We start from the raw sequence: 12,951 nt of genomic DNA on the forward strand, positions 1-12,951 counted from the left end.
ATACGATCGACTGCATGCCCGAGTCAGCACCTTCCTTGCCACCTGTCGAGACTACACTAAGTACTAATATGGGTGTTTCGGCATATGTCGGTACCCGGTACCTCAAGCCACTTGAGCAGTTGAAGGGCTTATTTTAGTAGTGGTACAAGTCCAGTTTTGTTCATTGTGAAATACAGAGTCCTAAAGCTGAATGAGCGGTGAAAAATCTGCAGTTGAGATACCAGAAATATTCAAGCATATGGCTTCTTGCTAGAGTTGAACCTTTCTTTCTGTTTGTTTGGATCATTAATTTCAGAAGCATTATGGGCAGAAAAGTGGAGGTAATGGACTTGTACCACTATTGAAATAAGCCCTTCAGTTAATCTGTAAAGGAAATCGTTTCATGTACACCATACGCACTGTTGCAGTAACAAATTTTGAGTTTTTTTTTCTGTAAATGTTTTGGAGATTCATGTGGATGGAGATTGCACAAGTCAGATTCCTCTTTTATTGAACATGTGCTGAAGTAAGCTGATAGACACAGTATCACTGACGTGCTACATATAATCAACAAAGGGAGAAATCTTAACTTATTCGGAGCACTTCTGGTAAATAAGCGCTTAGCTCAACGCCCGCACCTGTCCCTAAATGACAGTTTTAGCTGAGTGCACCTCTCTTAAACTTGACATGTCGCATTCAATCAGCAACACACTCCGAGACCTCAATCGCAAATTGTCATTAAACTTTACTTTGATTTTTCTTGCTTCCTTTAGTACCACTCATACAACTTCACAATTTAATATTGTGTGTTTCCGGTAGGTACCGTGTTTGATGCTTTCCGTCTTGCAAACTGTCATGTAACATCGTCGCTTGATTTGACATTTTAAACCTAATTTCGAGTTTTATTCCCTGTGTGTCGATAGTATACTTGGTTTTAATGTCTGGTTTCGAACTCACTATTATTATTAGAAGATGTTGGTCAACTGTTTCCTGGCAATGGACCAATAAGCCGAGACTGATGCAGATAAACGAATATCGGTAGAACAAAACAGCAAACAGCAAGTTACCGTCCATTCGGAATGTGGGTGCAGTCAAACGACTGCGCATTGATAATGGCAAGGCACTAGCCGAAATCTAGATTTTCCTGAAAAAAAGGACGACTGATTGCTGTGCTATACCATTTGAGAATTGGTTGTTTTTCGATGTTAAGTACAGGGTCCGTAAAATAATAATATGCTTCCGACATCGTCAGTGTGGGGCAGTTCTGTAGTATTTATTTATTTATTTATGCATTTATTTTACCTGGCAAGATTAGGGCCTTCAGGCCCTCTCTTACACCTAACCAGGCATACTCAGATTCAACAAATTTCAGTGTCTACAGAAAATTAGGACATATAACATGTTATACAGTATTAATGTTAGAGAAAAAAATAGAGATTATAAAAGTAGTACAATATTAATTATAACAATCAAAAAATAATTATAACAATCAAGAATAATAAAAATAATAATAATAATGATAATATTAATAATAATAATAATGACTATGTATATGAAAGTAAACATATTTTTCTTTTATGAGTGTCAGTCCTATTGCTAGTTGGGAATTTTCTCGTTATATTCTCGCAGCTTGTGAGTTATTCTCATCAAGCAGAGACATAAGACGATGGAATGGGGTGAAAGACATATAGAAGAGGTAGATAGGTTAGAGGAAGAGAAATAGAATGGTAAAATTCGAAGCTATGATGGAGAGGAGAAAGAAAAAGATGAGGTGGGGCACAACAATGGTGGCTATACCGTCCCTAATATGTAAGTCTTAAGTTCCCTCTTGAATGTTGAGTGGTTTTGGATAAGACGCAGATCACAGGGGAGCGCGTTCCATAGTCGTATGGCTGAGATGGAGAATGACACGGAGAATGATTTTGTGTTATGTAAAGGTACAGCCAAGATGCTAGACGTATCCGATCTGGTATTGCGGTTGTGGAATGATGATAGGTGTTTAATGTGAGAAGATAAGTATTGGGGGCACCAGTGGCTAAGAAATCGATGAAGTAAGCACATCGTGTGGAGATCGCGTGCCTTATGTGGGCGTATCCAACCTAGCTGGGAGTATGTAGGACTGATATGATCATACAACCGTATGTTGCATACGTATCTAAGACAAGCATTCATCACTAGCTCGAGGCATCTCGAATTTTCATTATTTGTGCCATGTTGAACTACATCACAGTAGTAAAGATTAGGCAAGAATAGTGTTTGGACTAATTTTTGTTTAACATAGGTTGGAAATATTTTTCTAAATTTTTGAATTGCGTGTAGGGAGGAGAGCGATTTCCGGCAAGCTGTGACTGTTTGTTCTTCCCAGTTTAGGTGTTCATCCAAGATTATTCCAAGGTCTTTTACTGTTTTTTGGTATGGTAGTTGGGTACCATTGAGGAGTATTTGAGGGACTGTTTCGCGAAAGTACCGACTGATTAACTTTGGATGAGATATAAGTATGACCTGGGATTTCTTGGGGTTTAGTTTCAGACCTAGGTTCTGTGCCCATCGAGAAACAGAGCAAAGATCTGCGTTCATACTCGCTACTGCGTCAGCAATGTTCTTGGGGCTTGCACTTATGTACAGTTGGATGTCGTCGGCATATAGATGGTAGTTGCAGGAGTGAATCACTGAAGAAATATCATTAATGTACAGTGAGAAGAGTAATGGACCAAGGACGGAGCCTTGGGGAACTCCAGAGCGCACGTTTTTCCATGATGACTTTTCCGACCCACAAATGACTTGTTGACTTCTGTTTTTGAGGTAGCTGTTGAACCAGGGTATTGCGCTGTTTGAGAAATTCAGCTGCTTCATTTTAATTAGTAATATATCAAAGTCAACAGTATCAAAAGCCTTGCTAAAGTCAAGCAGTGTTAGGATGGTAGCTTCACGTCTGTCCATAGCATGTTTAATGTCATCAGTTACTTTGATTAATGCAGTTGCTGTACTATGGTGCTTTCGAAAGCCTGACTGATATTTGTCGTGGATGTTATGAGTTTTGAGGTAATCCGTCAGCTGTTCATGGACGATGTATTCTAGGGCTTTAGATATTGCAGGAAGTGTGCTGATCGGCCTGTAGTCACCTGGCGACTTAGGGTTGTCAGTCTTGGGTATAGGTTGAATTAAGCTTTGCTTCCACTCAGTAGGATATGTACTACTGACAAGAGACAGGTTGAAGATGTCTGTGATAACTGGAGTAATAGTGTTTACGACGTTCTTAATCGTGCCAATGCTCACTCCATCATTTCCTACTGCCTCGGAAGAGATTCTCATAATTGCCTTGTGTACTGTGCCGGTAGTGACATGTTTTAGGAAAAACTTGTCTCTCGAGAGATTGATATCTTGGGGCTGGTAATTTGACGCTGCGTGGCAGTTTACGGCTGTTGAGAAGAAATCGTTTAATTCTTCTGCAGACGCTTGATAAACAGCGTCAGATCTTCGCTTCCCTATACCGAAACTGCGCAGCTTTTTCCACAGTGCAGCAGGTTTTGATATGCCGCATACGACAGAGCGGGCATGTCTGATTTTGGCATTCCTCACGCTTTGCTTGGTTCTATTTCGGAGTTTTCTATAAGCTTCGTACGCCTCGGGAGTTGGGTTACGCTTGAAGGCCCTATGTGTAGCATCACGTTCATTCATTAACTGGCGTAATGCAGTGGTGAGCCACGGAGCGGGAGCTCTCTTTACCTTGACAGTGCGTTGAGGAGCATGTTTATCATACAGTGCAATAATTTTGCGACATAATTCCCGAATTTTTCCGTCTAAAGTCGGTTCATTGCTTATATCATGCCAAGGGACGTCTGAGCAATCCTTTTGAAGAGCGTCATGGTTAACATTTTTTAGGTTTCTGTAGGTTACCAGGTGAAATTTTTCTTTGGTAGTATGTACTGAGTAATTTAAGAAAAATTATTATGAATACTGAAAAAATTTTCAGCCATCAAGATCACAAAAATCATTTATCCATATAGATTACGGCTTTTGATAGTTCACTGTTGCCATATTTGGATCTATTTTTGCATCATTACTCAATCTTCTTCTTCAGTCCAATAATTGGTGCTATACAATGTATTCCATGTTGTTATCGTGAACCATACTAGAAGTCACCATGTCAGTTGTAAGACAACAGCTATGAACACACATGTTACAGCGCCGATTACAATTGCTCACTCACATTCATGAGAAATCTTAACTTACTAGAAGCACTTGAGATAAAACAACATTTAACTCAACACCCGTACTTGTTTCTAAATCATCATCTTCAACTGAGCACATCCCTCTTAAGCTTCATATGACCCATGTGAGTACATGTAACTGGCCCAATAACATGAGTGTACATAGCTGTTATTTCAAAACTGTCATGCGAACTTCTAGTACAACTCACGATATCAACATGGTCATACACGGTGCTTATAATTCAAGTTAAACTTTAAAAATACTGTAGAAAGAACACCACTGATCAGAATGACGTCAAATTGCAACGGAATATTATCGGAGAAGGCGGAAAACGTATGGCATAAGAAGAAAAATAGCGTAAAAGTTGATCAATAGATGGCGAGGTATGTGTCAGAATACGAAAATGAAAACACCTGTCACGCATTGAAGACGGTGAAAACACACTGGGTACACGGCGTTTCCTCCTTTCGCGTCTGCGACGTTCGCCATGACGGTCCCAATGCAGTATCGCGCTCTGCTTGTAAAGCTGTAATAGAAGAATGGTGATTGTGAACACGCCGCTCTGCAGGAGTTCCGGACACCGAAGGGTTTGAAAAAAAGCATCGGTCCGATGACAGCCGTGGCTCTGGAGAAAATGATTCGGAAATTCGAAAAGATGGGTTCTTTTGGTATGCAACCTGGTAGAGGGAGGAAATGAATTGAAGCAGTGGCCACAGCAGTGCAGGAGGAGACGAGTGGTGCTGTGCAAACGTGTAGTGCACGGACAGTTGCCCGAACACTGGACATACCCGTGCGCACGATGGGTAAAATCCTACCAAACATCCTTCTTTGCCGGCCATGGTGGCCGAGCGGTTCTTGGCGCTTCAGTCCGGAACCGCGCGACTGCTACGGTCGCAGGTTCGAATCCTGCCTCGGGCATGGATGTGTGTGATGTCCTTAGGTTAGTTAGGTTTAAGTAGTCCTAGGGGACTGATGACCTCAGATGTTAAGTCCCATAGTGCTCAGAGCCATTTGGACCATCTTTCTTTGCTATCCATTCAAAATTACCCATGTGCAAGAGTTGCTTCCCGTTGACCAGCCAGCAAGAAAGACCTTTGCTTTAGAATTTCTTGCTAGCATTGAAATGGACACTGGTTGATCTTGGAAGATTTTGTGAACAGACGAAGCTCACTTCCATCTGATAGGATATGTCAATACACCGAATTGTTGAATATGGGCAACGGAAAATCCACACGCAGATCAAACAGAACCACTTCATCCTGGAAAAGGTCACTGTGTGGTGACAGGTTTACGGCATCGTTTATCATGGGGCCATATTTTTTCGAAGAGACAGGTGTCTCCGGTCCCGTTACCTGTACCGTCGCTGGTAAGCACTACGAGTCTCTTTTGCGCAACCGCGTCATTCCAGCTCTCCAACAGCGTGAATGTGTGGATGAGATCATTTTTATGCAATATGGCGCACCTCCGCACATTGCAAATCCAGTTAAGCAGCTGCTGAAGGGCCATTTCGACAACGCTAGAACTATCAGCCGCCATTTCCTTACAGCCTGGCCGTCCCGATCACCTGATCTTAATCCGTGTCACATCTGGCTGTGGGGATATCTGAAATTTATTGTATTAACTGCATTTAAGGCACGCATTGCGCAACGCGTTCTGAACGTGAACCCGGAAACACGTCGCTCAGTTGTGGAACATGCTGGTTCTATATCTCAACCTGTTGCAGAAAACGGTGGACAGCATACCGAACGTGTTTTGCTCCATTCACGCGGAAATTAATAATACGACTTGATTTTGACTGATGCTTTTTATGTCGTTTATGGCCTCAGGACAATTAAAAACCGATTTTTCCCATACAATGTGATATGACCTCGCCGTGGTGGATCGGCTTACGTAACGAACAGTATCACACGTGTACACCGATGCACAATAAGCATTCAGTGTTCCGATTGTTTAAGGTCGAACGTGCACCTTAAGCACTGTTGTATGATTAATTTGTTATTTGTCGTGGACCACTATTAAATTTTAAGGTTTAACTTTAATTATAATCACCCTGTATATTGTATAGCACAACTTTTTGTAATGAAGGACAAAATTGTGTAATGATGTAAACATAGATCTGAAGACGGCAACAGAGAATGCCGAAACCGGTAATCTACATGAATAAATGATTTCAGCGATATTGACAGTTGAAAATTTATTCAGGTATTACAGGTAAAATAAAACTAACCCAGAAAATAATTCACGCATCTTTCAGATAGCCAACTCAACTTATAACTTCCACACCAACGGGACTTAAGTTGGATTTCCTATCTTACAGTCATGAAATGTTTTCTCGGGCAATTTTATTTTGCTCACCCTGTATTTGGAGACATATTCAGCATATGTAACAGTCATATCAATGAATTATACTGGCTGAATTAAAATGATTGGCCGAAGAGAATGATAGCACCTCTTACGGTTAGCAGAGTGGTCGACTGGAAAGCGTAAAAAGAGACACATGTCAGCTCTATATCCAAATGTACACCACAAACCTGTAACGGCAAGTCATTCATGACAACTAACACAACCTATCAGACATCAATAGAGATTTCACAAATTGCTACAGGTAATCATCAGGCACGAAACATAACGTATAAGGGCAAAATTCAAAGGCAACAGATCTTCAAACCCAGTATCATAGTGAATGAACAAACGGACAGTGAACGTAACAGACTGCTTTAGATGTTCTCTCAATACAACAGCCTTAGAAGAAGAAAATGAACACGTAAATAAATTAATGCTCTCTTTTCAATAACTTCCGCACTCCCCTCAACATTACCTCACTCTAACCCCCCCCCCCTCCCCCCGTATCTCACCCTCCCTTCCACTACTACACCCCTCCTCATATCATACCAACTGTCACTTCTCCATCTGTGTGAGTTTGACCTGAACAGTGACACGCTATTTCAGCTACACATCCATAACAGCAAACGGACGTGCAGAAATGTAGTATTGGTCTCTGAATTAGAAATAATAGCTGGTTTGCAGAGTTCCACAAAAACTGAAGAATTTCCGTTTTGCCAGTGGTTCCTCTAAGAAAGCACAAACAATGAAAATGCGGTAAAATGCTTTTTTTCTGAAAGTACTTCTACCTTTGTTACTTTGAGGTGTCCTTAATTGTCGCTACGTTAAGAAAATATTAATTCTAAATAAGAGATTATTGCTACTGAAGAAAGAGTTAACCAACGCCACATCAACACAGTGTTAATATTTTCTCTATCTTTTACTTTTTACTATCCATTATTTCCTTGTAATAGATTAAAATATCAATTACATCAGGAAGCTGTTTCCTTCCGGTGTACTTCATATTGTGCACGATCTTTCTCCAGTTGTCTGAAGTCTGTCTCCTTACCTTTTGTAGTTCCGTGTAGTTTTTCTTCTATTTTTTCTCTTGACATTTCAAATAGCTATTAGAAATATTGTACATACATCAAAAAACGTTTTGCATCGCCCCGGTTCCCAGAACTCCCGACATTGTATCACAGACACAGTCCCTTTGACTGTTCAGAGATGTCACTAAACCAGCCCAAAGATGTAAAAAACCATGCATGAGCAGCGCCTATTAGACGGAGGGGGTCCGACAGCCGATTAGTTCCAATCATTCCACCAGGAAGAAGGTACACGGCTCGTGTTGTTCGTAGTTCAACCATGCCTGGACGGTCAATACCGCGGTTCGATCGCGTCCGCATTGTTGCTTTGTGCCAGGAAGGGCTCCCTACAAGGGAAGTGTCCAGGGGTCTCGGAGTGAACCAAAGCGATGTTGTTCGGACATAGAGGAGATACGGAGAGAGAGGAACTGTCGATGGCATGCCTCGCTGAGGCCGCCCAAGGGCTACTACTGCAGGGGATGACCGCTACCTGCGGATTATGGCTCGCAGGAACCCTAACAGCAACGCCAACATGTTGAATAATGCCTTTCGTGCAGCCGCAGGACGTCGTGTTACGACTTAAACTGTGCGCAATAGGCTGCATGATGTGGAACTTCACTCCCGACTTCCATAACGAGGTCCATCTTTGCAACCACGACATCATGCAGCGCGGTACAGATGGGGCCAACAACATGCCGAATGGACCGCTCACCTTCTCTACACCGATGAGTGTCGCATATGCCTTCAACCAGACAATCTTAGGAGACATGTTTGGAGGCAACCCCGTCAGTCCGAACGCCTTAAACACACTGTCCAGGTTCCCTGATGTTTTGGGGCGGCATTATGTGGAGCCGACGTACGCCTCTGGTGGTCATGGAAGGCGCCGTAACGGCTGTACGGTATGTGAATGCCATCCTCCGACCTATAGTGCAACTATATCGGCAGCTCATTGGAAAGGTATTCTTCTTCCTGGACGACAATTCGAGCCTCCATTGTGCACATCTTGTGAATGACTTCCTTCAGGATAACGACAGCGCTCGACTTGAGTGGCCAGCATGTTCTCCAAATGAACGCTATCCAACATGCCTGGTATAGATAGAAAAGGGCTGTTTATGGACGACGTGACCCACCAGCCACTCTGAGGGATCTACGCCGAATCGCCGTTGAGGAGTGGGACAATCTGGATGAACAGTGCCTTGATCAACTTGTGGATAGTATGCCACAAAGAATACAAGCATGCATCAATGCAAGAGGACGTGCTACTGGATGTTAGAGGTACCGGTGTGTACAGCAGTCTGTACAACCACTTCTGAACGTCTCGCTGTATGGTGGTACAACATGCAATGAGTGATTTTCATGAGCAATAAAAGGACGGAAAGGATGTTTATGTTGATCTCTATTCAAATTTTCAAACTCTTGGAACCGTGGTGAAGCAAAACTTTTTTTGATGTGTGTATTTTTGACAACGTGATTACTTTGGAAATAAAAACAGAAAACATTTAGTATCACGTATCTGCTATCATAACCGAAAGGAAGGATCGAAGAATTATAAAGCAGATATATTTTTTTCAGTAATGGAACTCAAAGTTGATGGATATCAGGGAAAGACGTCCTTTAAATTTACAGATGGTGTAGAACACAGTTCCTTAGTGGTTATTCTAAGAAATCATACCAATTCTAAAATAAGGAGAAAATTGGTACGCTTTTGTAGGCCTCTGCGGCAGTACAGATTTGAATGATATCCTTTTGGGGTTCATCCTGATTCATTCCGTAAACTAAACAAGTGTATAAATAGCTCATAGCCCAAAGGAGAAACGGCGCGAGTCAGTCGAAACGCCGTTAGTCTTTTACAGATCCAGTTCAGTTCTTCACAGAATGACGTGGCCATTCGGATTTCACTCAGAAAGAACGGAATTGATTGTAGAGATCCAATGAGTTCTCTGCAGTTTAAATATATCACTGTTCACCATGTGTATGATACTCACTCAGCACTCGGCGTGCTGAAGATTAAAACCATGGGTTAGTGGGAGTTCTGTATAAAGAATTCAAATTTATTTGTACTATACGACTGGGCAGGTTCTACCTTAGAGGACTTATACCCACTGATACCAAGGATCTTAAGTGTTGTGACATAAATGTCTCCAGCACGAATAAAACTGGTCTGCGAGTAGACGTTTATGTGATACTTGGAGGTATTGGTATCTGAGAGCATACAAGGTCTGTTCTAAGGAAGGAATATAAACATTTATCGCCGATGGCGAAGCCGTTAGAGCAAAGCATAATCTCAGTTTGGGGACTGAAACTAACCACTTGTGACGTAGCAACAAACTTTAATATTTTAGGGAATATCTTACAGCTCTGATGGAACTATCCAATGGACGTTCTATACTTTGCTTTAGCATGTGTCTTCCAAAATCTGCTGTTAGTTCACCCATTTTTGACGTCTTTCGTCATTATAAAAGACATTACATTTACGTCAATGACTGTAACACTTTCTTTATTTCAATTTATTGCAATTTCGGCCTTAGACCATTATCAAGTGCAGATGTTTGTGGCTTTAAGCCACGTCAACTTAAAAGGAGCTGACACATTTGTATGTCGTTGTCATTACTATTAAATACATTCGTGACGCTGTTACATATTGTGAGCACACATATCCATATGTCGTAAAATAACATAGTCTGTAGACACTCATGTTCGTTAGCCGATCACTAGTCACTTATGCGCTCATAATAGGTGTGAGTAGTATCTGTTCTGCCAGACATGTCCGATAGACAGATACCAATCATGATGAAACATGAAATAGAGGAATCAGATGGAAAAGGAAATGTGGGATGGGGAAGTAGTGACTATTAGCCACACGGGGCGCCACGGAAATGTAAGGGCGAAAGCTGAAAATTTGTGCCAAACGGAGACCAGTATTTACAATACCTCATGAGTGGTTGCCTTAATCACGTAATTTTAAAATTCATTTTGTTCGTTTTCGTTCGTCGCATTTGATCAGGGCAGACGTCATGTGCCACACCCTGAAGTTCACCGTTGAGTCCTTTACTCAGCTTTTTCAGCTTTTTATTGCGGAGGGGAGCCATCCCTCTGATTGAACAAGATGAGCTACCGAGGCGGCAACTACTGCGGCTATCCAGACACAGACCCTAACTTACAGCACGATGCAGTGCAGTGTAGGAAAAGTTGGAAATTTCGGTAGGGCAGGAACCGCGACGACATGATCAAAATGGTTAAGACAAATGCTCATGAGAAGCGGTAAATCCAGGTTCGAGTCCCCCTCCAGCACAAATTTTCAACTTTCGTCATTGCACTTCGACAGTGCTCTGTACAGCTGAAAGACACTTCTCCCCACCCAACCCTTCCATTTCCTTCCAAATCCTCAGTTTGCTATACGGTGAAATGGAATAAATAGGGGAACACAAAACACCCAGTCCCGAGAGAAGAAAATCTCTGACCCCTGTGAGAATCAATCCCAGAATCCCAGAACACTATTGTGGTCTAGAGACAGCCACGATAGCCACATTTCTTTTTTTCCCATTTATTTCTTTCTGATATTTCGTCAGCAGTTCTGTGCGGTTGTCACATTACACACTTCTCACAAGGGAACCTCCCCATCGCACCCCCTCTCAGATTTAGTTATAAGTTGGCACAGTGGATAGGCCTTAAAAAACTGAACACAGATCAATCGAGAAAACAGGAAGAAGTTGTGTGGAACTATGAAAAAATAAGCAAAATATACAAACTGAGTAGTCCATGTGTGAGATAGGCAACATCAAGGATAGTGTAAGATCAGGAGCGCCGTGGGCTCGTGGTTAGCGTGAACAGCTGCGGAACGAGAGGTCCTTGGTTCAAGTCTTCCTTCGAGTGAAAAGTTTATTTTCTTTATTTTCGAAAGTTATGATCTGTCCGTTCGTTCATTGACGTCTCTGTTCACCGTAATAAGTTTTGTGTGTGTTTTGCGACCGCACCGCAAAACCGTGCGAATAGTAGACGAAAGGACGTGCCTCTCCAATGGGAACCGAAAACATTTGATCGCAAAGTCACAGGTCAACCGATTCCTCCACAGGAAAACACGTCTGATATATTCTATACGACACTGGTGACGGCATGTGCGTCACATGACAGGAATATGTTGTCGGCCCACCTAACTTGTAGACTTGGCGAATGGGTAAAAAGATTCTTCTACCTTGCCCGATTTAGGTTTTCTTGTGGATGTGATAATCACTCCCAAAAAAGTTATGAAAACATAAGAGTTTGTCACATAAGCTGCAACAAATGAATGCAACAGTTTCACAGTCGCACAGTTTTCCCTGTGCTCTGTCAAAACATATGTTTTTAACGTTTTCAGATTTTTCCTTGTGTAGACCGTCAAATCCTGCATACGTCCAAGCAAATCTGAACATGTCCTGGAATTTTGGAGAGCGAAGTTGATTACATAGAAAATTGAAGTCTTCACTCGAGGGAAGACTTGAACCACGGACCTCTCGTTCCGCAGCTGCTCACGCTAATCACGGGACCACGGCACTCCTAAGCTCACGCTGTCCTTGACGTTGCCTATCTTGCACATAGGCTACTCTGTTTGTATATTTTGCTTATTTTTTTCATAGTTCCACACAACTTCTTCCTGTTTTCTCGATTGATCTGTGTTCAGTTTTTCAAGGCCTATCCACTGTGCCAACTTATAACTAAATCTGAGGGGGGTGCGATGGGGAGGTTCCCTTGTCAGACACCACTGATGAGAACTTCTCTCAGTTCTATAGCAAAAGGTGCCAAGTCTCCTGACAGAACGCGCTGAACTGTCTTCACCGCTACGACTAGACCACGAGCTGTGGACGTGGGAACGGTGAGTCATGATGTAACTCGCTCGTCTTCCGTCGGTGTTAATAGAAAAGACACGAACAAACTGCCAGCGAAACTCGGCATTTACAGCGGGCGAGCAGTGCTGCCGCCTGGTGGCTCGTGCAGGTACTCACGTCGTTGAGCAGCTCCCGGCGCAGCTCCGACTCGTCGAGGTCCGAATCGGCACCGTCGTGAGGAAGGACGCTGCCACGCTCAGAGCCAGGGGCGGAAGGCAGGCTGTCCGGGGGCGGCAGGCGGATGTCTGGCGGCGCGGGGGGCGGCGGCGGCAGCAGCGCCAGTGGGGGCGGCAGCGTCAGCGCCAGTGAGTCCTCCCCGGCGGTGGAGGCGGCGCCATCTGGTGGCTGCGGCGGGGGCGGTGGGGGCGGCTGCGCGGGGCCGCGGCCGCGCAGCGACAGGGACCCCCACGACAGCCGCATCACCACCGTGCCTGCACCCAACAACACAAGCACGCCATCACCACCGTGCCTGCACCCAACAACACAAGCAC

At 43.2% G+C, this 12,951-nt stretch overlaps 1 long non-coding RNA gene across 1 annotated transcript in view; it reads right to left on the reverse strand.

The window, feature by feature from the left end:
* The window catches only part of LOC124589872, an 822,095-nt gene extending 809,422 nt beyond the window's left edge, over positions 1-12,673 (reverse strand). The window contains exon 1 of the long non-coding RNA XR_006976287.1: positions 12,578-12,673. This is a non-coding gene — a long non-coding RNA (uncharacterized LOC124589872). The remainder of the gene's footprint in view (positions 1-12,577) is intronic.
* Positions 12,674-12,951: the final 278 nt, after the last annotated feature.

Source organism: Schistocerca americana, chromosome 2 (assembly GCF_021461395.2).
Source record: "Schistocerca americana isolate TAMUIC-IGC-003095 chromosome 2, iqSchAmer2.1, whole genome shotgun sequence".
Taxonomy (NCBI): Eukaryota; Metazoa; Arthropoda; class Insecta; order Orthoptera; family Acrididae; genus Schistocerca; species Schistocerca americana.